Source organism: Octodon degus, unplaced genomic scaffold (genome assembly GCF_000260255.1).
Source record: "Octodon degus isolate 3935 unplaced genomic scaffold, OctDeg1.0 scaffold00087, whole genome shotgun sequence".
Classification (NCBI taxonomy): Eukaryota; Metazoa; Chordata; class Mammalia; order Rodentia; family Octodontidae; genus Octodon; species Octodon degus.
Genome location: NW_004524663.1, coordinates 8,029,463 through 8,053,626, shown reverse-complemented (window position 1 = coordinate 8,053,626; position 24,164 = coordinate 8,029,463). Strand labels below are relative to the sequence as shown.

Sequence of the window (24,164 nt, the reverse complement as noted above, 5' to 3'; positions counted from 1 at the left end):
GCATGGTGGTGCACACCTGTAATCTCAACCCTCAGCTGAGACAGGAGAATCCCTGTGAGCTGGAGGCCAACCTGGGCTCCCTAGTGAGTTGAAGTCCAGCTGGAACTGCTTGGTGAGACCCTATCTCAAAAAAGATAGTCTTGAAATTTTCCATCTTCTGCTAGTTTACATGATAGAGGAGTATTTTTTCTGGTGTCTTTAATTGCCCTGGAATTATTCTGCACCTGCTGCTGCGATTTCTCTGCTAGTTCTTCTCTCAGAGCAGTATTTTCCACTCTGTTGGTCTCTGTCTCATTCCTCAGCCTCAGGCAAATGCCAGGGAGCTGTGCACAAAAGTGCCCGTCACAAGAGAAGCTGGGCACTACCAACTTTTAATTGGATTCCACAGTAGGTTTCTGTGACCACTTCTGACCTCCTGGCATTTGCATTTCTTTGAGTTTTGTCATCAGTTTTATTGTGAGGAATTTGTTCAGGCCTGGCCCCCCTCTCCTGTGAGGCACCAGGCTGCGACAGTGTAGCTGAGTCTCATTACTGCCAACACTGCCGGGCTGGCAGATGTCTTGAAAGCATAGAGACCCCTGGGATTCACTAATGACACCTGGGAGGTGCAGTGGGGCACACCTGTCTGGGGGCTACCAGGGTGAACTGGGTCTGTCTGCCCTGCAGCAAGTGAGATTTCTTTCTTTTGATAAATATTAAAAGAGCCATGCCAGAATCCTGAGGATATTCATTTAAGTATATAAGCAGGATTTAGGATTCAGTTTATACAATATCTAGGAACTTTGAGAGTATTTCTGTGAAATTAAAATCTCCCTCCCCCTCCCCTCCCCTCTCCTCCCCTCCTCCCTTCCCCTCCCAGAAATTAAAGAGTCAGAACATCACGGTGAGCAGCTCCTGGAACTGGAATAGTGTGCCTGTATTGGGGCGTACTTAAGAAACATCCTGGCTTTGCTATGTTAACTAAATACCTGGTAGCAAGTCACATAGCTTTTCTGAGATTTTGCAAAGTAAGAGTGATATTAAATTTGTCATGAGGATTAAGAAATTTAAACGTGTAAAATTCCTGCTGTGGAACTTGGAGCATATATACCCTTGATACATGTTAGCTCTTTAATTTGTTGCTTTCTTCTCACCCTTTCAGACATTTGATTTTACTGTTGTTTTCTTACTTCATTGTTTATACCATTGCCTGTTTTACTCTGTAAAATGAAGGATGAGGTTTTTAAAAGCAAAATAACACTTAGATAAAAATCTTTGAGCTGTAATTTTTTACCTAATAGTCTCACTGGTGCAATCATCCACTAAAACAGTCATTCAAACAAAAGGAAGTATAAAGCTATAGTCATAGCGAGTTCTGTTGTTGCTTTAAAAAATGTGCTTTCTGATTATTTTCCTTCGTCTTTAAAACAGCACTTTATTCTTGCTTTCAGTGATCGTTTCCTTTGTTTGCTATCTCTTATAAACATTTCCACATAGTACATGCTCATCACTTATCTAAGTAATTACAAGCTAGGCAATTTGGTAGAGGAGTGATACACTTTTCAACAAATGGTTCTAGAACAATTGAGAGTCCTATGATTAAAAAGAAAAGTCTAGACAAGGCTTATACTTTCAAAAAAATTTACTGCAAATAGACAATACAATAGAGTCAACTATGCTGCACAAAACTACAAACCATTAAAAGACAGCATAGGAGAAAAGCTATGTATTTGACCTTAGTTCCACAAGGACATTTCTCCAGCTGAGCACAATCATGATTTACAAAAGAGAAATTGGTAAGTTAGACTTTATTAAAATAAAAAACTCTGTGAAGAACACTGTTAAAATCAAGATGAAAAAAAAATCAAGATGCAGACTGGGAAATATATTTACAGATGCATATGTACCTGTATCCACATTATACAATTAATGCTTTAAAATTCAACAATAAAGAAATTAATTTTGTCTTTTATGTATTTGGTTGTTGCAGGGTCTCACTATGCAGCATAGACTCAGTGATTCTCCTGCTTTCAGCCCCCCTAGTGCTGGGATTACAGGCCTGCCCCACTATGCCCTAACTGTGGCTGACTCAGCCTACCCAGGGCCAGGGCTGACGCAGCATGTGGTATGGCAGATTCAGCCGCAGTCCCTGCACTTGCGTCAGCTTGCCTAAGTAGGTGCTTTTGTCCATGAAGCTATCTCGCTGGCCCAGGAAATTAATCTTATTAAAAAGAGATAAAACATCTGAAGATACTTCATCAAAGAAAATAGATGTAAAATTAGCATATGAAAAGATGCTCAGCATTTGTTGGAAAGGAATTATTAATTAGAAGATAACTACACATCTCTAAAATGACTAAAATTTTAAAAATATGACATCACTTTCTGATAAATATGTGGAGTAATAGGCACTCTTATTCACTGTCAGTAGGAATGTAAAATGTTTCAGCTTTTGTGGAGGTTAGGGTAGCAGTTTCTTACTATACTGTCCAGTAATTAAACTACAAAATTCTGATTTTGATGCTTAAATTATCTAAAATTTTATGTAAACACACAGAGACTTGCATGTCTTTATGGCAACTTTATCTATAATTGGCCAAACTAGAAGCAAATAAGGTATCCTCCAAAAGACAAATGAATAAACTTCAGTGCATCCATACATTGAAATATTGTTCAGTGATAAATGAACTATCAAGCCACAAAAGGACACAGGGGCATCTTAAATGCATGGTACTCAGTGAACAAAGCCAGTGTGCAAAAGCTAAATATTATATGATTCAAGTTCTGTGACTTTCTGGAAAAGGCATGTCTATAGAGACTAGAGAAAGATAAGTGGTTTCCAGGGACTCAGAAGAACTGGGGAAACCTTGAATAAGTGACGCATATATACTGCTTTCAGATAGTGAACCTGTTCTGCATTTTAATTGTAGTCACATAATGTTAGGCGTTTGTCACAACCCCTAGAACTTTATAGCAGGAAGAATGAAACTTTATGCAGACCATAAAAAATCTACATACGTTAGATTGTAGACTTTACAAATCATTTAGGAAAGTGGGACATCTCCCAGTGCAGAGGAAATGCTAAATTGTGGCCCAGTACTCTAGTTGTAGAAGGTGTGATTGCAAAATACAGTGCATGTTTACGTTTTTAAAAGATACACTGCTATTGATTCCCTCTTAGTTCTCCTCATTTCAAACACACTTAGGCTGCTGTTCTTGCCCCCTTCTGAAGCAGTTCTGGAAGTCCTCTTTCATGGGTGTCTTAGCTGTGATATCAGAATGACTTCAGTGTCCTGGATTGATTCAAAATGTTTACATTTTGTGTCCATTTTGACTTTGGGCAGTGCCAGGAGTCACGCAGTGACCAAGACTTAGGAGGATATGCTATGTGTTTTTATGAGCCTGCCTTTTTGTTGGATGGCACTTGGCAGCAGCGTCCACCATATTTTTGTTTATTATACCTTTTTTTTTATGTTTTTTTTTTTTTGGCCGAACCAGGGATTGAACTCAGGCCCTTGTGCTTAGCCAAGCAAGCGCTTATTCTACTGAGCCATCTCCCCAGCCCCTATTATACCTTATGAAGACAGGAAAGCAGACTTCCACAGCTGCTTCAGAAAGTGGCAGGAATGGTGGGATAAGTGCGATTCAAAGCAAGGAGGAGTATTTTGAAGGAAAATGGATTAAACAGCTTCACCATAGCATATGAAGATAAAAGGGGGCTGATCTAGTACTTTGGAAATGAGCACTGTCTGAAGGATAAAGGTTAAAGGAACTGTACATCAACACCATTCTCTAGTTGATGAAATTATTTGCATGAGCTTCAGTTCTGCTATACATGCGTGCTGGAAGTGAACCACTAAGTGAATGGTTGGATGGTGATGAGGGTCATGTTTCTCGCTCACAGTGAAAGAGGTCACAGACAAGCAAGAGAAGGAGTCCGAAATCATGCATGCGGTAATGGATTAGAGCTGTAGTATCAATATGAATTGCTGTCACATGAAATGGATGGCAACATACAGAAATATTTATAGATTAAATGTAGAGATAGTTATACATACACTATACACATGAGAGTATACACACGTATATTTTCTTGTTCCATCAGCAGAGATCCCTTAGAATTAATATGATCCCATTTATGAGGAGCACACCTAGCAGGAAGATCTTGCTTGCTTGCTTTTTTTTTTTTTTTTTTTTTTTTTTTTTGCTACTGGGGATTGAACTCAGGACCTTGTGCTTACCAGACAGGCGCTTAAGGTACTAAGCTAGCTCCCAGCCCTAAGATCTTGATATCTAATACAATTATCCAGCCCAAAAAAATATGGTTTGGATAAATGACCTGAACTAGGCCATGAAATATAAAAGATAAGTATGAAAGTACATGGAAAACACACACACACACACACACACACACACACACACACACATAAAACAATGAGATGTCAAAGGAACATGGAGCCAACTGAAAGAATTCCCAATGGCCAAAAGAGGAAAATTTGAACAAAAGGAAGTAGTACTAGTTTGAAATGTAGAACAAAAACTATATGTTCATACCCGATGAGTAAATTTTGAAAAAAATAAATAAATGGAGAACAGACAAATTTCTCATGGAAAAAGAATTTCAAATAATGGTTGTACCTACTCTGCTCTTGGGAACTCTGCTCTTCCTGTTGAAGTGTAGGTTGGAGATAATCTCGTCTTTCCAAAGAACTAAAAGTGGAAAGAAAAATCAGTTCATGCTGGAGAAACCTGAGGTCCACATTTCCTCAGCCAGATGACCAAGGGAAACATCAGTGGTGATGCATTACGCGGATGTACCCTTGACTGGTTGAACTGGGAACGCTGCTTTGGTACTCTTCCTGTTCTTATTCTAACCATGAGAAAGTACCAGTCAAACCCTAGTGGGGGACACTGTATAAAATACCTCAGCAGTACATAAAAAGTCAAGGTAATGAAAGACAAGGAAAATCTGGCCTGGCATGGTGGTGCGTGGTAGGTCAATAAGACTCCTAGAGAGACAGTAAGATAACTAGAAAATTTAAAGCGGAAGTTTCATTTCCCATACCTGTTAGGGCCTCACAGTGCACACCTGAAATTCCAGTGACTTGGAACGCTGAGGCAGGAGGATCATATTCCTGTGTCTTAAGTCTAAGAGCCCCATCCCACCCCTTTGCACACCCTGCTATGGGTGCTTAGCATTATAGATAGGGCTCTGGGTTTAGAAAATGTGGGTCAGGGTACTTGGGCTGAAAGGGACAATCCAGGTAACATGTTATGTTGTGCTAAGTTCTTCTGTTGTTCTAAGTTTGTTTCTCTGAAATGTCACTGGGTCAAGGTTGAATAAAATTCTACTTTCCAAAAGGTAGGTTTTTGTCTCTCAGAAGTGACATAGCCTGTCGGCCTGGAAGTAGGATGCTGTATTCATTCCTGCTCACACTCCTGACTTTTAAGGAAGAACTGGTTTGAGAAGACAAGTTTTGATTTGGCAAAAAAACAGCCCTCTTCCTGTGAGAGGAAACAGAGGCCCTTTTTTCAGGCAGGGAAGATACCTAAGGCCCTTTGGTTTTGCAGGACCACATCTGCTTGGATTGGGCTGGGGACTTTTGTCACCTGACTGTGACTGGTGGAAGGGGTTGCTAGGATCAAGCCAGGCTAAGTAGGTGTTGAAGTCTGTTACCTGAAAAGGTAAGCTTTGGCTTGGAGTAGAGGTAGGACATGGCTGCCAAGTGTAAGCATGAGAAAGGAGCATGTTTGTCTCCTAAGGGACATTAGGAGCTTGCAGAATATCTATGTGGGCTTATTAAGAGCAATACAAGTACCACACTAATATAATATGTCAGTGCCAGAGGAAACTGGGAGTGAGTAACTGGGGGTGCTTGAGTTATCTTTGTAATTTTTCTGTAAACGTCAAACTATTCCAAAATAAAACATGTAGAAAAGTTTGTAATGCCTAGATAGCACCCCTGTGATTCTGATTTAATTGGTCCAGGGTGTGGCATGACTTTTAAGCTTTTTAGTAATTCCCCATGTGATGCTAATATGCATACTGCCATCTATGGTCCTACAGGGAGGTGGTTTTTGCAAACAACTGTTCTTTTTTCCTCCACCTTTTCCATTTAATTATCGCAATGCTCTGACCTTGTCTCTAGTAACAGCAATATGACTTCATGATTTTGAATGCAGCACTCCCTTAAATGCGCAGCCATAGGAACTTCAAGAGTGTTATTTCCCATTAAATTAAAAATCTTGCCCAGAAGCTTAAAATACCATGAAAAGTTAAGATAAAAAGGGGCAGATTATGCTAAATGTGTTGTGGATTTAAATATATACATAGTGGAAATGAATGTCTTCATTTTCCCTCAGTTGTGTGTTCCATAGGAAGTCAGAGGTGAGACATCCCCTGAATTTTAGATGCAAAAGTTTTGGCTTTCATTAGATATGAGGATAATTCTGTGGGCTCTGGTTGTGACAATAAGATAAAAGCACTACCTACTGGCAAGTGCAGTTTAAAGGTTCAGGAACCATGCTAAGAAGCTGGCAGTAGAGCTTCCTGGGGAGCCGACAGAGGGAGGAAGTCGACCACCCCAGCATGCAGATGGACTTAGGTAGACAGAAGAGGCAGAGAGTTGCAGCCGCCTTACCTCCTCCCTCACAGATATTGCAGTGCTTAGTTCGGCTATGATGAGACTCCATTGCTAGACATAGACTCATTGATTAAAAACGTGTGTCTGGGGCTTGCTTCATGCAACTTTTATTTTTTGAGACAGTCTTGTTATGTCACACAGACTGGCCCTGAACTGTGATTTATCCTCTGCCTCAGCTTTGCAAGGTTTATACATAGGAAGGTATGCAAAAGTTTATTTTTCTTATCATTTTGCTTCCTTATATAATTGTTAGTAGGATTCCTTGCATTTTGTTAAAGCCTATAAGAAAACATTGGCTGGTTGCACTTACAGTGTGCAAGGCACTGAATGGGATAGTTAAAAAGTTAAGGAATATTTATTGTTTATTCTTGCAGGCAATATTCAGTCAGCTGCATATCACACAGCAGGCATTTGCCTGGTATGAGAAATTTTTAAAAATATTAGTCCAAAGGCAAAATACTGAGTAAGATTTCATTTCCTTCAATTAAAACTCAGGACATATGAGAACTTGTACTGTAACATCATGTAACTCGGTAGTGTCCCAAATTTTCTGATCAAGGAGATTATGGGGCCAAAGAGGAAAGCGATCGATGATGTAGAGTGTGCCTAAGGAGAGTCACATGGAGAGAAAATATTCTCTCAGGCTTTCACAGAGAGCACATTGGCCAAGCAATGGCCGTGACTCATCTACATGGCTGACACTGACAAAGGTTCTACAGTCTGAAGTACAGGATCTCAGGATAAATCCTGAGGGGGTTTCACTGACCTTATCAGACTCAAAAGCTACAACTCTTGTTGCATTGGTCCTGCTTTACCTTGGTCTTAACCATCCGGCAGAAAAGTATAAAAATGGAACATAAGAAGTAAAGCCATGCTGTTATGTTGAGCTGTAGGGGACTCAGGTGAACAATTTCTGACATTGCCAGTCAAGCGGAAGACCCAATACTATTATGGGATACTGGACTCTTTTAGATTATTTTGCTGAGTTAACACACTTATAATATTCAAATAACGGAACTAAACAAGAAAGGGGATACAGATGAATGTCCATTTTGTATCTGTGTATTCAAAATGGTTAGGATAGATATATAGTTACATTCTCTTAATGAATAGAGGAATTTGTTCTAATGGTGTTTGTAAATAGGATATCATGTTCGCATCTTGTACAGCAATTAACCACTAGGAAGAATGTATGCAATGTGTTAATTATTGAAACTGTCCTAACAATTTGGTTTGAAACTGTCTCATTGATATTTGTTTCTCAATAACATTATGGGGGAAAAAAAGATTTCATTTCATTTCCTTTAATTTGTGCATCGTCTAAAACCATACTTTTTCAGTGGCTCTTAAAGTCTGAGAAAATCCTTAGGTATCACCGCTGGGAGACATAGGAGAGGTTAGGGTGCCTAAGAGATTGGGACAAGTTACTACCAGACATCCTATGACATATAACTCAGCCACCCCCAACCAAGAATCATCAGCCCGCACTGTGCAGAGGTTGAGCTAGGCTACACCCCCACTGAGCTCTTCTTTAGACACAGAAGCTTCTCTGTGCTTGTGGAACAGGCTTCAGAGCTGCCTGCTGCCCTCTCTTTATCAGGTGGTATGGGGACAATGGAGAAGAGAGTAAAGGGATGTGCCCTGCCCCTCAGGTGAGGTTTGATGGTGCTTCTGTCATCACATTCCAAGTGACAGTTCAGGTCAGGAGCATGAGCAGCTAAATGGGGCTGCTTCCGAGAGAGGACCTGGACCTTTTCTTTTTTATAGGAAACAGCCAGCCTTCTACGGTCAAGGCCACATGTGCACAAATCCTTTCAAATAATAATGCTACAAGCCAATGACACACTTAGAATTTAATATAGCGCTTGCACCGAAACTAAAACTTCTTTTAAAAATTTGTAGGGCTTTATGTAGTATTAACTACAAAAAGTCTTACAACTGTCCTGTTCTCTGTAGCTAGTAGCCACCTATGGCTACCTCAATTTAGTTGACATTAAATAAAATGTAAAATTTTAATAACACTTACAAACTCACTTCTTGGTTTTTAACAGTCACATGATAAGTGCTAACTAGCCACATATAGCTATTGTTATAGCTATGAATTGAACAGTGTGGATATAGAACACCTCCGTCATCAGAAAATGTCTATCAGATGACACCGCCTTACAAGCTACCCTTCCCAAGGATCTTCCCAATGTAAACAGTTGTTGTTATAATGTTAAAAAAGACTGTTTTCTAGGAGCCAAGTTTCAGGGGGCAATGCCTGGTACCATCAATTGTCCTTGTTGGTTGGAAAGCCACAGTCATGTTCAGCAGGAGGGACAGTCTCTTTTCTGACCTGGAATTCTGCGACGTGGTTTTGTAATGGATATGTGGTAACATATGGGATACCTGAAGTCATGATTTTCCATAATATCTAGCAATATAAAATTCAAGCAAATTAATGCCTACAAAACACTGATGCAAAGTGTGTATTGTTAAATGATAACTCCATGGAGGCATGTCAGCAAGGAATTAAGATAGGTGTCCCAAATATATTCCATTTTAGTGATTGAGGATAATACAGAACTGGCTCCCTGTGGATCCCAGCTGCAAACAGGCTGGCCTCCACTGCGCTCTTTTACAGTGCATAGGTAACCGCATGAAAGGTTATCCAAATGGTAGCTATCGGTGGGCAGGGCAGGTGTCCCATGTGTGTATTTAATATTTCCAATATGAGATAATTCATGTGTCTTTTGCTGTCGTATGGATGCAGATATGTGCCTTAAAAAGGCTCCACACTCTAGAAATTTTTATTCAACACTCCCTGTTTAGGCCTAGGCCGCCACTCCATTTTCTTCTGTTGTCTTTCTTTTAGACGTCTGACCAGTGTGTCCCACTACCTCTCCCTGCAGGTCATTGAGGATGATCATTAGTTCAGTTGACAACAGTGGCCTGAGGCAGTTTTCTTCCAATATTAAGTGTCTTCAGTTAACTATAAAAAGCTGTATATCACAATCTGCTCTTGGATCCATTATCTAATCAGTGAATGAAGTAACAATATTATGTGCTGCTGATTAAAGGAGTTGTCACACATACACAGAGCATGCATTAGCCAGAGAGGCACTCAGCTGAGGAAATTCCTTTCTGTTCGTTGCTCAGGCTAAAGGGCCCCCTGCTTGCACTGAGAAATAGGCCCTGAGTGTTTGAGAGGAGCCAAGGTGTTCTCTAAAATGACCTGTTCCAGTCCTTTGATTACTATTCGGGTTGAGAACCAACAGTTTGCACCGAACTTCATCCAGTTTTTCATATTAGAAAGTGTTATGGTTTGTGTCTGGGTGTCCCACCAAAGCCTCACGTGGTCATGGGAGGGTGGGCTTTAAAAGACAGCTTGCTAAACCTGGACCTCTGTTTTCATGCCTTTACCTCAGGAAACAAAGATACAGTGTTTCCAGCTCCACTCAGCAGGGAGCCAAGGCCCTCACTTTGTAAACATCCTCAACCTATGAGCCAGGCAGCCTGCGCAAGGGAAGAAAAGAGGCTTGCTCTCCCCCTTGTTGCTCCTATTGCTTCTCCTTTCTCCCATTGCTATAAGCTGTTGCCCCTCTGCCATCCCACCCTGCCTTGCAGCCAGCTGAGTACGAACTGAAACCTCCACAAACTGTGAGCTAAATGACCCTTTCCTTCCTTAATTTGGGGTGTCAGGTGTTTTGCCTCAGCAGCAAGAAAATAACAAAGGCAGAAGGCTTTTCCTAGTCATTGAGAAGCCTAATAGTTCGTGAGAATGACACCCGGCTGCACTGATGGAGGGAAGACTTGAACACCTCCCCCACCCATGCCTACTTAATGTCTAGAGTTTTATGTCACAATTCCAAAGCGTTGGTCCAGATTCGGCCATGTTTGTTTTGCATTTTCATTTTTTCTTCACATTGATTTAGAGTAGCCTACCAGATTGTTTTTCTTATCCTTGGTTTTAAGTTTTCTCCTGGTAGAAATGAAAACCAAGTTTTTTCTATAATATGTAAAATGTTGATCCCTTGGGGTTTTTCAAAGGGTCTCAGGATTCCTATCATTTGGAACTGTCCAGAATATAAATTGCTTTTAGTTGCGTGGAACACAATGACATTAGGGGAGTCAACATCCTACCAATGTACACAAGTGTTCAAAGCCAGTTGCTTCATTTTTAAAAAGGACATTATAACCTGTTGGTTGATGGAACAAGAAGTAGAACTGTGAGGAAACTGGGGAGGATGGTTAACCAATAGGGGAGGTTTTATCTCTGAACCATCTTGCCTGATGTTTCTGCCTTGAGTCTGCCTGTACTTGGGATGTGAAAGGTGTGAAGCCAGGTCCAATAGGATTTGTCTCCTCTCAATTATCCCGGTAGAGAAGAGGAGGACTTAATCTATGTAGAGCACAGGTTTAAAATTTTTCATTTATTGGTTTGGGGAGATAGCTCAGTGGTCTAAGCACCTGCGTGGCTAGCACAATGACCCAAGTTTGATCCCCAGGGCCGCATGCCCATTGGTCCTGCCCTGGGTGTACTGTGCCAGCCACCTGAACCAGACATGGTGACACGTAGCTGTAATCTCAGTGCTGGGGATGCTGGGATAGGAGGATCACTAGGAGTCCAAGCTGCATAGTGAGACCCTGTACCAAATAAATAATGAAAAAATTTTTTTCACTTATGAGAAGAATGAAAAAAAAATCTCTAGAGTGACCTGGTGAAAATGTTACTTATTTGAAAATAAATGTTAAAAAATAAATAAATAAGTAAATAAATGTTAAATGTTATGTGTTAAGTAGTATCATTCAATGTGCCAGTGCAACAGGATAGATGATAGATAAATAGATAGATAGATAGATAGATAGATAGATAGATAGATTGATGTGGTCTTGATCCTAGTTTTTTTGTCACAATGCTACTTTTGGAATATTTTGAATGATAGGAATGCCTTTGGTATGCTAACGAAGCAGCTAAAAGTGAACAGACTTAGACAGCTTCAGGATAAGGACTCGGCACCAGAAGAACCAGACACCCAACTAGGTTAGAGTTGTGGGTTGTGCATTCTACCACCAACTCAGAGAGGGAAGGAGGCTGGAGATTGAGTTTTATCACTACTGGTCACGGTTTTGTAAATCCTACCTACATAATGAAGCTTCCAGAAAAATCTCTGGAACAGTGGTGCTCAGGGAAACCTCTGGTGGGAACACGCTGACCTGCTGGGAGGACAGCATGTTGTTACCAGCGTGCTGTCATCACACGGTAGATCTGGCAGATCCAAGTTCTTATGTGCGGCCAGCAGTGGATTGCAAAGCATCCGCTCAATGGCTGGAGAAAAACAGCTATATTTGTTGAAAGTCAGGTACAGAGAAATGGATGACAAAAAAGGAACACTGCATACTGCGCTGATAAACAAGCTCTTGGGCTGAAGAGTGAGAGGGGAGATACAGAGCTTGGAAGTGCTTTGGTCTGGGGTTATATAGAATGCTCCTAGAGTGGCCTAGGCACTCAAGTGAGTAGAAGGGAGTGATACGGGAGAGATAGCCTTAGAGTGGTGCTTGAGCTCAACTAGGTGGAGGGGAGTGCATTCCTTACCCCCAGTATCCTATCTGTACTATCCTATCTTCCATGTATCCTATCTTCCATGTCGGATGGCATGGAAGCTCCGAGGCTCTACTCGGCCTTGCTTTGCTCTGTAGAGCACTTCCATTTGGCTCTCCCCTGTTACAGCATTCACAATAAAAGGGTAACAGAAAGTAGAGAGCTTGCCTGAGTTCTGTGCATCATCCAATAAAGTTACGGAATGTGGGGGTGGATGCGGTAGTAACCCCCATGTCTGTGGTAGGATGTACAGAAGCAAAGGTAGCCTGAAGACCCTTTCCACAGGTGGCTCCTAAAATGACAGCATCCTCTTGAACCATGTCCTTAACTTTTAGGGCAAGTTAGTCATGTCTAAACTGAACTGAAGTGTTGGCCATCTGGCTGGTGTTAGCAAATCAGAGAATGGGTTGATATTGGAAGGATGTGGCTGGGGCCAGAAGAGTGACCAAAACCATGCAAATTTCTGTTCTCAGAGGATATTGATACCCTAGTGAGCTTGGTGGGGTTATTTGGCCCTGTGCTGCATACCACCCAATCTCCCTTTCACCTACTCACCCTGCTCTTCAAGGACCAGCCCTTGAACATCACACCAGTGAGCACCATGCTTTTGTTTCTGGTTGGGTGTAGTCAGTGGGATTTCCTTGGCAGGAAACTAAACAGAAGGAAGAGACCAAGGGCAGGGACTGAATCCCTGTTTTCCCTCCTTGCAACGCCACCTTTCACTGTCTCTTCTCAAGGCAGTGTTTCTCAGAATGGCTTCCTCCTTCCCTATCCTGGGAACACCTCCTTCTCCTTGTCTGCTTGCACAAGGGGTGGTAAAAGTGTCTCAGCTTCCAAACCTGGGTTAAATCCTATAGAGTCTTGTATACACATGTGTAGGAAAAAGTTCCATAGTAAATAAATCTTACTTGTATTACTCTAATATGAGTGTTCCATCTCACTGGGACCCCGACTAAGGTGAGCCCTGAGCATTTGAATGGTGGATTTATGTTTTCTAAGTGTATTGATCATATTTCAGTATAGTTACTACTAGGCCAACTGTTCAGCTGCTTATAAGAAGGTCGCTCTGGGCTACTGGGACAAAATCGTATCCTAAAATGGGATGCTTATTTTCCTATTTGCTTTGGCAGAGAAATATACATTCAGTGAGATAGAGAAGAGGAACAGGAACATCAGTCCTGTTTTATAGCATTTAGAATTGGACTTTCAGTTGCCAAAACAGCTCCTTTATCCATTATGTGTGTGGCATTAATTTCATATCCTAGGCTTTGAAGATGCATTAATGGTCCGTTTTATGCCAGAGTGATACCTGCTGGTGAGAGGTCGGCACACACTGTAGAAAGTCCTAGTTGTTTTATTGGTGATATAGAGCAGGACAGCAGTAATCTGAAGTTTAATAGTTGTCCCTGAAAGATGTTTTGTTTTATGATAAACATTCTAGTTGCAGAGAGACCAGAAATAGACTTTGGAGAGAGTACAAAATGTGTTTTTATTGTTTACTTTCTAGTATGCCATGGAAGGCTACATCATAAAATTTATATTTGTTACTGATCATCCCAGCCCCACCCTAGCACTTCCAATCAGAATCTATAGTAGGACAGTTTTTACACATGACATGTGAAAGGATGTGACCTTACAAACTTGCCTCTTTCTTTTGCTTTCTAAAGTCACTACTGATGTACAAATGAGGGTGGTCAGATGAGATAATCAAAGTTGGTTTCCACCTGTCCACTATCTATTGATGCATAGATAAGAGGGAAGGCTTTTCTCAGAAGATAGTGATGTTTGCATCTCAGGAGAACTGGCAAGAGGCTACCTTCCTCCTCGATCATTAACCTTCACAGACTGAAGTGATTTCAAAGGCTGTCTACCTCCAAAGTTGATGAAGAGACAGAGGTGCCAAGACACTAGAGACTTGCCCAGAAACACAGCAGTGTTGGTTTGTCAGGGCTGCTGCAGCAAAGTCCTAGGAACTCTGGGACTTCCACAAGAGATGTTGGCTGTCTCACAGTTCTAGAGGCTGAAAGTCCAAAGTGATGGCAACGGCAGGTCTGGATTCTCCTCAGATAAAACTCTGTTGCATGGCTCACCCTCTGGCTAGTCGGTAGCTATCTCCTCCCTTTGTGGGTTCCCATGATTTTCCTTGAAGCGATATTTATATCCAAATTTTCTCCTCTTATAAGTAGACCAGTCCTACTGGACTAGGGATACCCTATTCATCTCATGTTAACTCAATTAACTCTTTTCTAGAGACCTTCTCTATAAACAAAGTCACATTCTGAGAGAGTAATAGATAGGATCTCTATGGGGAGAAAAATTCAACTCATAACACCAGTTATGTAAAGACTGAATAGGATTTGGCTTCTCTGACCACCACTGTTCGTTTTCTCCTATCATGTTACTTGCAATTTTCCTACTTCCCTTCACTGTACGGAGGGCCATTCTTTTCTCACTGGAGCTGCATAGAAGAGTGTGTGATTGCAATCTAGACTTTTCTCAAATACTTCAAAGAATTCAGGTAGGGAAACATAAGACCGGAGAACATATTAGGTACTTATTAAGGTAGCTTGAAACTATCTATCTGGAGAGTAATAAGGCTGCTAGGGAGTACGTCTGTATTTCCAGATTACCTGTGTGTGAGGCTCTGGCAGAGCGTTGCCAATCAAGGCATTTAATTCTAAAATGCTCCATCAGTTAGAGATGCTTAAAGCATATAAAGCTTAGGAAAATCCAAATTGTGACATATACCTTGGGGATATGTTTGTATATTTGGTAGGAAGGATATTTTTGTTATGGTATAGCAAACAGCCTTTGGGGGCAGATAGAGCTAAACAAGCCAAAACCATTTTAGTTCATGTACCAGGTCATCAAGGTCCATGTGGCTTGGTCACCTTCACCTGAATCCAAATTGCTTTGATTAAAAGTTGGGTGGAAGAAAAATAGAGTGTTAAGTTCTCCAGTGGTGGCTCCACTCTTCCGACTCTCACGTGGCCTTGTGTGCTTGCTTTGAAGGAGGGTGGCCTGACAGTGAGAAAAATGACACGGTCAGTCCACAAACACAATGCAAAGCCTTCTAAGCACAACATGTTTCTGTCCGGGATGGCACCTGTGACGCAGAACTCAGAAGCCATGCGCTAAGGGGCTGTGCCCTCCAGTATTCATTAAGGAGCACCTAGGTGGTCCATAACCCGTATCACAGAATGTTTCTTGGTGCTCAAAAGAGATACGAAGTCAGTCTTGTAGTGCACGCATGCTGTCCTTCCCACTGACAGTTTTCCTGAAGCCTCTTTCTTTTGGATCATCATACCGTACGTGTGTGTCAAGGAATATGACTTCATGCTGCATTTTCTTTTGGACACTCATCCAGTGTCATGGACAGTGAAGGCTTCCCCGTGCCTGTTAGTGACAAAGCCATTTCACTATAACCAGGTGTTTCCAAAAGTTTTCTGATCATGGCACTCTTTGTTCATGTAAATGTGTGTGTGTGTGTTGCAAGTAGCATATTTTGATAAACCCTACCTGACATTTGCATATGCTTAGGAGAGATATGCAATGAAAATGAATTTAGATTAAGTGCATAGTTGATGAAGCAAGACCTACAGCCATCTGCACATGAGTGAGAATCCTTGTAATCTGTCACAGAATACTCCTTGTCGCTGCTAGCAGGGCTGGAGTCCTGAACTATGCCAGTCAAGACTTTCCTCCTGTCCTGGTGGTTTCTAAATGTGGGGGTGCAGAAGATGGTGTTTATTTGACCTGGATAATTAAGTGGCTTCAAAACAAAACAAAGGCTCTGCGCTAGCAATCAGAAGGCATAGCGTGCCTTTGGCTCTTCATAAAGTTTTGTGCTGTGACCTTCAGCAATTGCACTGCCCAGCTTGTCAGTTTGGGTGCTCCTGCACACCCCATTCCTTGTCAAATACTGACTTTAGCACCCACGAAGGCCTCTCTGTATCTGAGACCTCAGGAAACTGTCTGAAGGTGGAAAGGATGGAGAGCATGTTGTCAGGCTGATGACATAATGTCTACACTGTTCGGGTCACCTCACAGGAGCAGAGTGCGTGGGCCACCTCCGGATGGAGGTGCGAATGTCACCACCATGCTGTAGAAAGTGTGTGGCCCACCCTGACCAGGCTGAGCAGTGAGTTGCTAGGGAGGTGCTCTTGTGGTGAAGAGTCTCTGTTTTTAAATGACAGAAACTACTTTGAGCTGGCTTTTTTTAATTCATTTTTTATTTTTTTATTTTTTGAGTTGGCTAATGCAGGAAGGCTACATTTTGGGGAAGATTCTTCAGTACAAGGTGGAGTTTAAAGAATTTAAACATCCAAGCCTTGAGAAGGTTCAGAAACATGAACCTTCTTAGTTCTTAAAAAATAGATTTCTATAAGCCCAGCTTTGTATCAAATGTCCATTCTACACCATTAAACTATGACATAACTGACAGTTACCTTTCTCATCTTTCTTGTTAATATCCTGATTTTTTTTTTTTCCAGGAGAGTATGGCAACAGCTTGGCCTCATGGGAAACAGATCCTTCTCTAGTTGCAGGAGATGAATCGTAAGTCCGGCTCAGCCATAGTGAGCCCGTTTCCCTTTGTCGGTCATTGCCCACGTGATGTTTCTCTTTCAGAAGCTGGCTGGATATATTCTGGGAATGCTTTTATTTTCCTTATTGAAAAAAATAAAACAGCAATAGATTAAGCCAATGCCTTTTTCTTCCTGTGCTTTTGCTTCTCTTCTTGGGAATGCAGCTACGACACCCAGTGGTGCGGCAGCTATCTTGTGATCATAACATGACAGGTGTAAGCTGAAAGCTGAATGCTAGGACTGGAATTCGCAAAGGTGGAAGAGCTAAGTTCCTCAATGGCCAAACAATGGAATGCAGCGGCCCCTCCTCATCTGCTGTTATCAGAGGAAAATGAGAATCTACTTGTTCCAATTGCAGTATACTTTAATAGATTGTCAGCATTGCTTTTACTTATTAAAAAAAAAAAAAAAAAAAAGTATTCCCAAGTGTAACACATGAGTACCAGGAGCCAATGTCTATGAAGCAGAGTGAACCTCACTCTTCAGTGGAAGAGAAGAGGAGGAAATGGCTTGTGAAACGGGGACGTACTCATAAGTGTGCACCAAAGCCACCCAGGAGCGCTGCAATCCCACCACTGCTGCAGAGCAGAGAGGCTACCAGCACCTACCAGTCTGAGTCAGGATTAATTAACTAACTAATTCTACTGACTTTTACTGATCCCTCATTATCTGCCGGATATTTGCTTAGGTGCTGAGGATAGATTAGTGAAGACAAAGATATTGGCTCTCATTAAACAAACCCTCTTTCAGGGAAAATGGGCAATGAAAATAAAAGGAGCAGGATCACTTTAGATAGTGAGAGCTGTATAAAATCACAGTGCGGGGTGTTGTGTTAGATTGTTGAGAAGGCCGTGTACAAGGCTTAAGAAAATGGTATTTGAAATGAGACTCTAATTGCAAAAAAAAAAAAAAAAAAAAAAAAGCCAGTTGAGCAAGATCCCAGGGCCAAACTGCTCAGGAGGGGGTGGCCAGTGCAGGGACCCCAAACAGGTGAGTGGGCATGGCCTGCTGGAGATGCAGAATGACTCATTGAGGGTGCCACACTGCTTGGTGATTAGGAAAGCCACCCCTGCTTATCTCACTGTCCCCGGCTCAGTTCATCAGCCTCAGGATCTGTCTTGAGGCTGCTGCCTGAGCTGTGTTTTGTGGAGTGTGAATTTCCCTATCATCTGTTGCAGGCTGTCAGAGACCAGAAAAAGGGATTTGCTGGAGCGGTAGACTCTCAGACCAAAGTGACTGATCGTGTCTGTCTTTTCTCATTAAGAACGGATCCGTCACCCCCTGCCACGGCTCCATAGAGGTCTGTCTTTCACCTGAGCTGCCAGACCTGGCTTCCCTTGGAATGGGCTCAGCCCTGCTCCGGAGGGGCTGACTGCGCATTCAGCTGGCACACAGCTGCTTCTAGGCCACACTGCAGCCACCCCCTCCTCGCAGCTGCCAGCCTGGGATCTGTCTCCTGCTGAGAGCCACAGGTGCAGAGACAAGTACAGGGAGGCAGAGTGCCTGTGAGGGCCCTTGCTGGGGTTCCCGGCCTGCAGTGGGTCAGAGCCTGCTGGGCTGGTCACATCCCACACCATTTTCAAGTGATACTTATCAGTGAAGCAGCCACATGTGGTCACGGGGGCAGAACCTTTCTCAAAAGTCATCCTGTCTTACATTCTTCAAGGGTCGGGCCTTGCCCAGAATACTAGTGTTAGGATGCTACCACCCCCAGTTCTAGCAGAGCAACTACAAAACTGGCTCTCCACTCTGCTATGATAGGAAATTTAGTTTTCTGTTCTCTAACACTTGAACTTGGCAGTAGTTGGAAACTATAATTGTATCTTGGGAAGTTAGATGCCCTGTGTGATTGGTGGGGCTTTAGGGCTATGATTGCCCTTAGGGAGGGTAAGGTTGCCCAGAAGTGCCCAGCCTACCACTTCAAAACCTTGGATTCAGGCCTCCTGGGCTGAGAAAAAAGTTAGAAACAGTGAGCTGACCAAGGTTATGATTATACTACAAAAGAAGGCTTTCTGGGACTGGGTCTTTCATAAAGGTTTATAGCATTATATTGTGATGCACTCTTTGACATATGGAACAATTTTTTAAAAAATCCCTCATGTAGGGCCTGACAGACAGCTTAGTGCATTAAAGCACCTGTTTAGGCAGACTCAGGGACCAAGGTTTGATCCCTAGCATGCTGTGCTGGCCCCGCCCCTGGAGAATGCTGAGACAGTAACTGGGATTGGGTGTGGTGGCACACACCTATAATCCCAGTGCTTGGGAGGCTGAAAACAGGAAGATCACTATGAGTCCAATCTGTGTAATGAGACCCTATAGACCCTGTACTAAATACGTAAAAAAATAAATAAATAAAATCCCTCACGTATGCAGTATGTCCCAGAATTCTTTGTGCCTCTGTCAGAGTTGAGACTCATTGTCCTAGGTGCAATAGTAGGCATTCTTTTTCTCTTTTCAAATAAAAACAAGGGCAAGAAGGTTCAGTTCATTCAGTAAGTGGCAATACTGGACCTCAGTTTAAGTTTCTTGGGTTTCATGCAAGTCTGTCTTCATTTTTATATTCCGGGGGTTGATGACAGCAAAAATTAAACATAATTTAGGTAGAGTCTGAAAAGCCTCTGCTCCAGTCATGAAGGAGGTTTTATTTTGAGTTCTTAGGCATTCTAAACAAAAGGTTCTGATTTTTAGCGACACACCCTCACCATCCCTGGTAAGAGTACTTCCTTCTAGATCCTTCTGCATGTACTTTTCTCTTAATTCCAGAGTCTGATCTCCCAGCTCTGCAGTCCATCCTCTTAGCTTACCCACCAGGAGATTGTCATTAACTGTCTAGTCTAAAACAAGGAACAGAAGTGAACACTCTGACATAGCTTGAGGAGTACCAGTGTCCCTTGAAGGAGCCAGTGATAAAACCACTGTCTTGGAAGTTTCCAGAATATCATAAATTTTTCTGTATTAGGCTTTTCCAGTCACAGCCGAAGTATCATTTGTCCTAAGGTAGATTAGAATAAAAAGGTTAATAAGACCCAGTTGTTTGATTATATGTTTATGACTAAAGGATATAAAATGCCACTCTTCCAAGCTACCCTCATCATCTAAAATAACCCCTGTGCTTGTTATGTGTTTGCTCAGCAATGTTCCAGTTTAAATTGATTGCTTTCTACTTCCTCAGTCAAAGCGGGCTCTCTCTCCTCTCCTCCCCTCTCTGCTCTCCTCACTTCTCTCTCTCTCTGTTTTTCTTTTCTTCATACCTGGATTATCTCTCTACTGACCTTCAGTAGGTTCACACTTTGTTGTGGTGCTCAGCAGAGCCCAGTGTCAGAGTGTGAAGTAGCAGCTCAGCAGTCGCAAAGCAAACATGTTCTGTGAACAGATGTGGCCTTGATGGAATATGGGGAACCGTCTCTTTCGGGTGAAAATAAACATACTAAGATTAGGACCCAACATAAGGACAATCCTTCAATTTTCAAACAGATCATGAACTGGGAGGTGTGTAGGAAGACTGAACTCGGAATCAATAAGTACCCTGCTCTGGTGGGCTTAGTCTAGAACACTCAAGTGATCAGTTACTCAGCTTCATGTTGGTGTCTACAGCTTTATAGAATATTTTAAAACAATAGCAAAAATTAGAACAAAATAGCAAAACCCTGTGTGTCACATCCAGTTTGAGGCAACTCCAACATTTTGATAGGTTGACTTCATATGTACTTGAAGTTCTTTGCAGACTTTTCTTTAATCCCATCCCCCTCCTTCCACCCTAGAGACAAAGGCTATCTTGAGTTTGCCTGCTTTCACACTGGGTGTGCACTTCTATCTCTTATTATACAATCCATTTTTTGCATATTTTAAATTTAAATAATTGAAAGCACACTGTATATTATTCTGCATTTGCCATTTTTGAATTTCACATTCTATTTCAACAACTGAGCTTTGGGTTCACTCACTTAAACTACTCTTGATATGTTCAATGGAGAAACTGTGATATGCTTCTCCATCCTCCAGTTGATGAACGCTTAGATTGCTAGTGATCCTGCACTATCATAAACAAGGCTTCTTATGCATTTCCTTCCTAGCATACAAAAGTATCTCCAGGATAAGATTTTTCTTAAGATATTTTGTCTGTACTCACAGTTCAAGGTACACTTTACACTGGAACCCAATACATATATGTGCTGCATTTGTGTGAATGTATGTATATATGAGAATGTGGGTTTCTCAGAACAAAATGGTACTTGCAGTGACTGAAGTGATACCACAACCCAGGGATGCTTCTCCACAGACAGCCTGAAGAACATCAATCTGGGATTCCCACCCAGGCATGGACCTGTTGGGCCATAAATTGTCCCCATTGTTTTCACACTGATGAGTTTGTGAGTTCATTTTATTAAATCATTTAAGTGGATATTTACATTTGGCTAGCACGCTATGTATTTGGGGGAGAAATGGAAATCCTATCTTAAGCTTTCTGGGCTTCAGGTTGTCACGGGTCACAAGAAGACACACACACACACACACACACACACACACACCCCTTCAAGTATTTTTGAATTCTTCTTTCTGTACTTCCAGGATCCTGAAAAGAGTCTTGGGATCTGCTACAGTGTGTGTGTTCTGGACAAGGGGGTGGGACAGCAATTGAGTGGAAGAAGTCCTAAGCCGTTCACCCCATCTCTACCCAAGGAGCTCCATGTTAGTATTGATCCACTGTAGTTCCATGAGATTTAATTGTCAATAGGAATTGTACATCATGAAAATATTCATGAACTATCAGTTTAGTTGTTCTTCAAGGTTCTTTTCAGATGTACATTTGAATAGTGGGTCTCTGGACCATTTATAAATTGAAACTCAAATGAAAGCTTGAGTGTAGAGTGTAGGACTTTTTGGGGTGAGGCTGGTTAACCCACAAGAGAGTCAACCTGTTCTTCCTGTGCAAGAGAAGCTTGTTTGCTAGGTCACTTTTAGAGTCCTGTAGGGTAAGGATTGGGGCTCTAGCTTTGAGGGCAACTATTTCTCTCCCCTCCCTGGGCTTCATCTGCATGAGTTTGCTTTTAAAAGTTGTTTGATTTTCACTGTGCTTGCTTTTTCTGTGAATGAGGGCCTAATATACATTTTTCTGCAATCCATTTCTGCCCATGAAACTGTTCCCCATGCTCACGGCAAAGCTTATTTGCTCTGCATGGTGCTTAGACAGTTAAACCATTATGTTCACAGAGATGAAATTTTATTAGGATTTTTATCAAAATACTCAACTCCTTATAGGTTTATTTTTGCTCTGCCAAATTTACTAGGAGCATTAAAAAAAAGCTGGGTAGTGACATGGTATTAAAGTGAATTATGGGTGGGCATGTGTTAATTAATGCATATACAATCACAGACCTCTCTCTTGTTAGCCCAGCTTTCTCTACCTCCCTTGGGCCAGGATTACTGCTTCCTCTCGGATTCTAGTCCTTCCCTTCGATTTGTCCTGCTTGCATTTCATCTTCTTTAATCACTGTTTTCATCAAGTTGTTCCTGTGCTCAGAAACCCTCCAGGGCTATTTATTTCCGCATCAAGTCTGAGCTCCGCTGCCTGCATTCAAGGCTTCTCCTAATCTCGTCTTGGTTCCATCTCCAGCTTCATTTTCCCTGCCAGATGTGGTTCTGGCTCCTGTGGTTTGAGATAATGAAATCTTTGTACACACACAAAAAAATAAAAATCTGCATCATTTCTCTGAGGCACAGTTCAGCTCAGTCCCCATGCACAAGAGCACACATCAACAATTACTGCCTACCTCCCCGCAGGCCGTGTGAACAGGACAGCATGGTCCCTGGGGCAGAGACAGAGGAAAGCAGTCCTGGCAGAGCACTCGGTACAGAGGGAGGGGTCAGGCACCGAGCAAGGTGACTTTCTGGAGCAGTTTGTGAAAAGGTCTGCCTTTCTGAGAAGTCAGGCAGACAACACAGGGGTCGGTAAGTATTAAATATCAAGCCAGGAATGGCTGGTCTAAAACTCTGTAGGGGTCTGCCTGCTGGCCTAAAGGAAAACTCAGCAGATGCCAAAACTGTTGGAAAGATGCTGGGGGTTTTGGTAAATGAGATTGAGGAAAAGGCTTACAAAAGTTGGAGAAAATTTTTCATATCGGTGAGCATAGTTTATTTTCAGATTTAGTTTATTTTGTTATATATGAAAATAAAACAATTGACTTTTTTTTTTCTATTTCAATAAGCCCTGCTTTCGCTACCCAATACTAGTATATTTGGGGAAATTTCTTTATTGATTAAGTGGAGGTGTTAATGACATATATAGTACATTCAATTTTCTGAGGACTAATTAACATACATTAAAGAATGTGACTGGTGAAGAATTTCAGTTGTTGTTTCTACTACCATAATATTTCAAGTATGCAGAAGGTGCTCTACATTTGAGTAGCGTCTAAAATTTCGCTTTCCTTCTGAGTCCTTTCAAGTTCAGTTCAATAGAAGACTTAAGTGAGCCCTCAACACGTACCAGGCAATGAGACGTGAAGACACCACAGAGAGAACCCTGATCTTGCTATTGAGCAGTTGTCCTACTAGTAGGAAAAGCAGACCCATAAATTAATCATGGCTGTTCACCATCCGAATGCTCTAATGACCAGTCATCAGTGTTGGACTGTGTAGATGGCAATGATAGTCAGCAGCATTGGCGAGCTTATGAGGCAGAGTGTAATGTAGCTGCCCGCTTCCATGTGTCTTTTTCAATTTCTTCCATCACTATTTTAAAGTTTTTGTGGTAGAGATCTCTTACCTCTTTGGATAAATTTCTTCCTAGGGTGTTTTTTTGGTTTTTATTTTTTAATGTAGCTATTATAAATGAGATTGCTTTTCTAGATTTCTTTTTTAGATAACTCACCATTGGCCTATAGAAACACTACTGATTTTTGTATGTTGACTTTGAATCTTTTTTTTTTTTTTGAATTTATTTATTCGAATAATATGGTGAAGTTTTAGGTGTTTTTTATACATAAGGGCATTTCATCTGGAAATAGTGACAATTTGACTTTCTTCTTTTTAACTTGGGTGACTTTTTTTTCTTTCTTTCTCTTGCCTAATTGTTCTGCCTAATATTTCCTGTATTATATTGAACAGGAATGTTGAAAGTGGGCATGTTTGTTCTGATCCAAATTACTGGAAGAAAGGTTTTGGTTTCTCCCTCTTCAGAATGAGGCAATGTATGGGACATGTTATATGGGCCCTTTATTATGTTCAGATATGTTCCTTCTGCAGCTACTTTGTTCAGAATTTTTGTGAAGGGATGCTGGATTTTATCAAGGTCTTTTCCTGTGTGTAATGAGATGCTTATATGGTTTTTATCTTTCATAATATTGATGTGATGTGGCATATCACCTTTAT

The 24,164-nt window shown here is 41.6% G+C and overlaps 1 long non-coding RNA gene across 1 annotated transcript in view; it reads left to right on the top strand.

The window, feature by feature from the left end:
* LOC111818316 overlaps positions 1–16,754 on the top strand; it is a 137,312-nt gene extending 120,558 nt beyond the window's left edge. The window contains exon 3 of the long non-coding RNA XR_002822340.1: positions 16,701–16,754. This is a non-coding gene — a long non-coding RNA (uncharacterized LOC111818316). The remainder of the gene's footprint in view (positions 1–16,700) is intronic.
* The last annotated feature ends 7,410 nt before the right edge of the window (positions 16,755–24,164 follow it).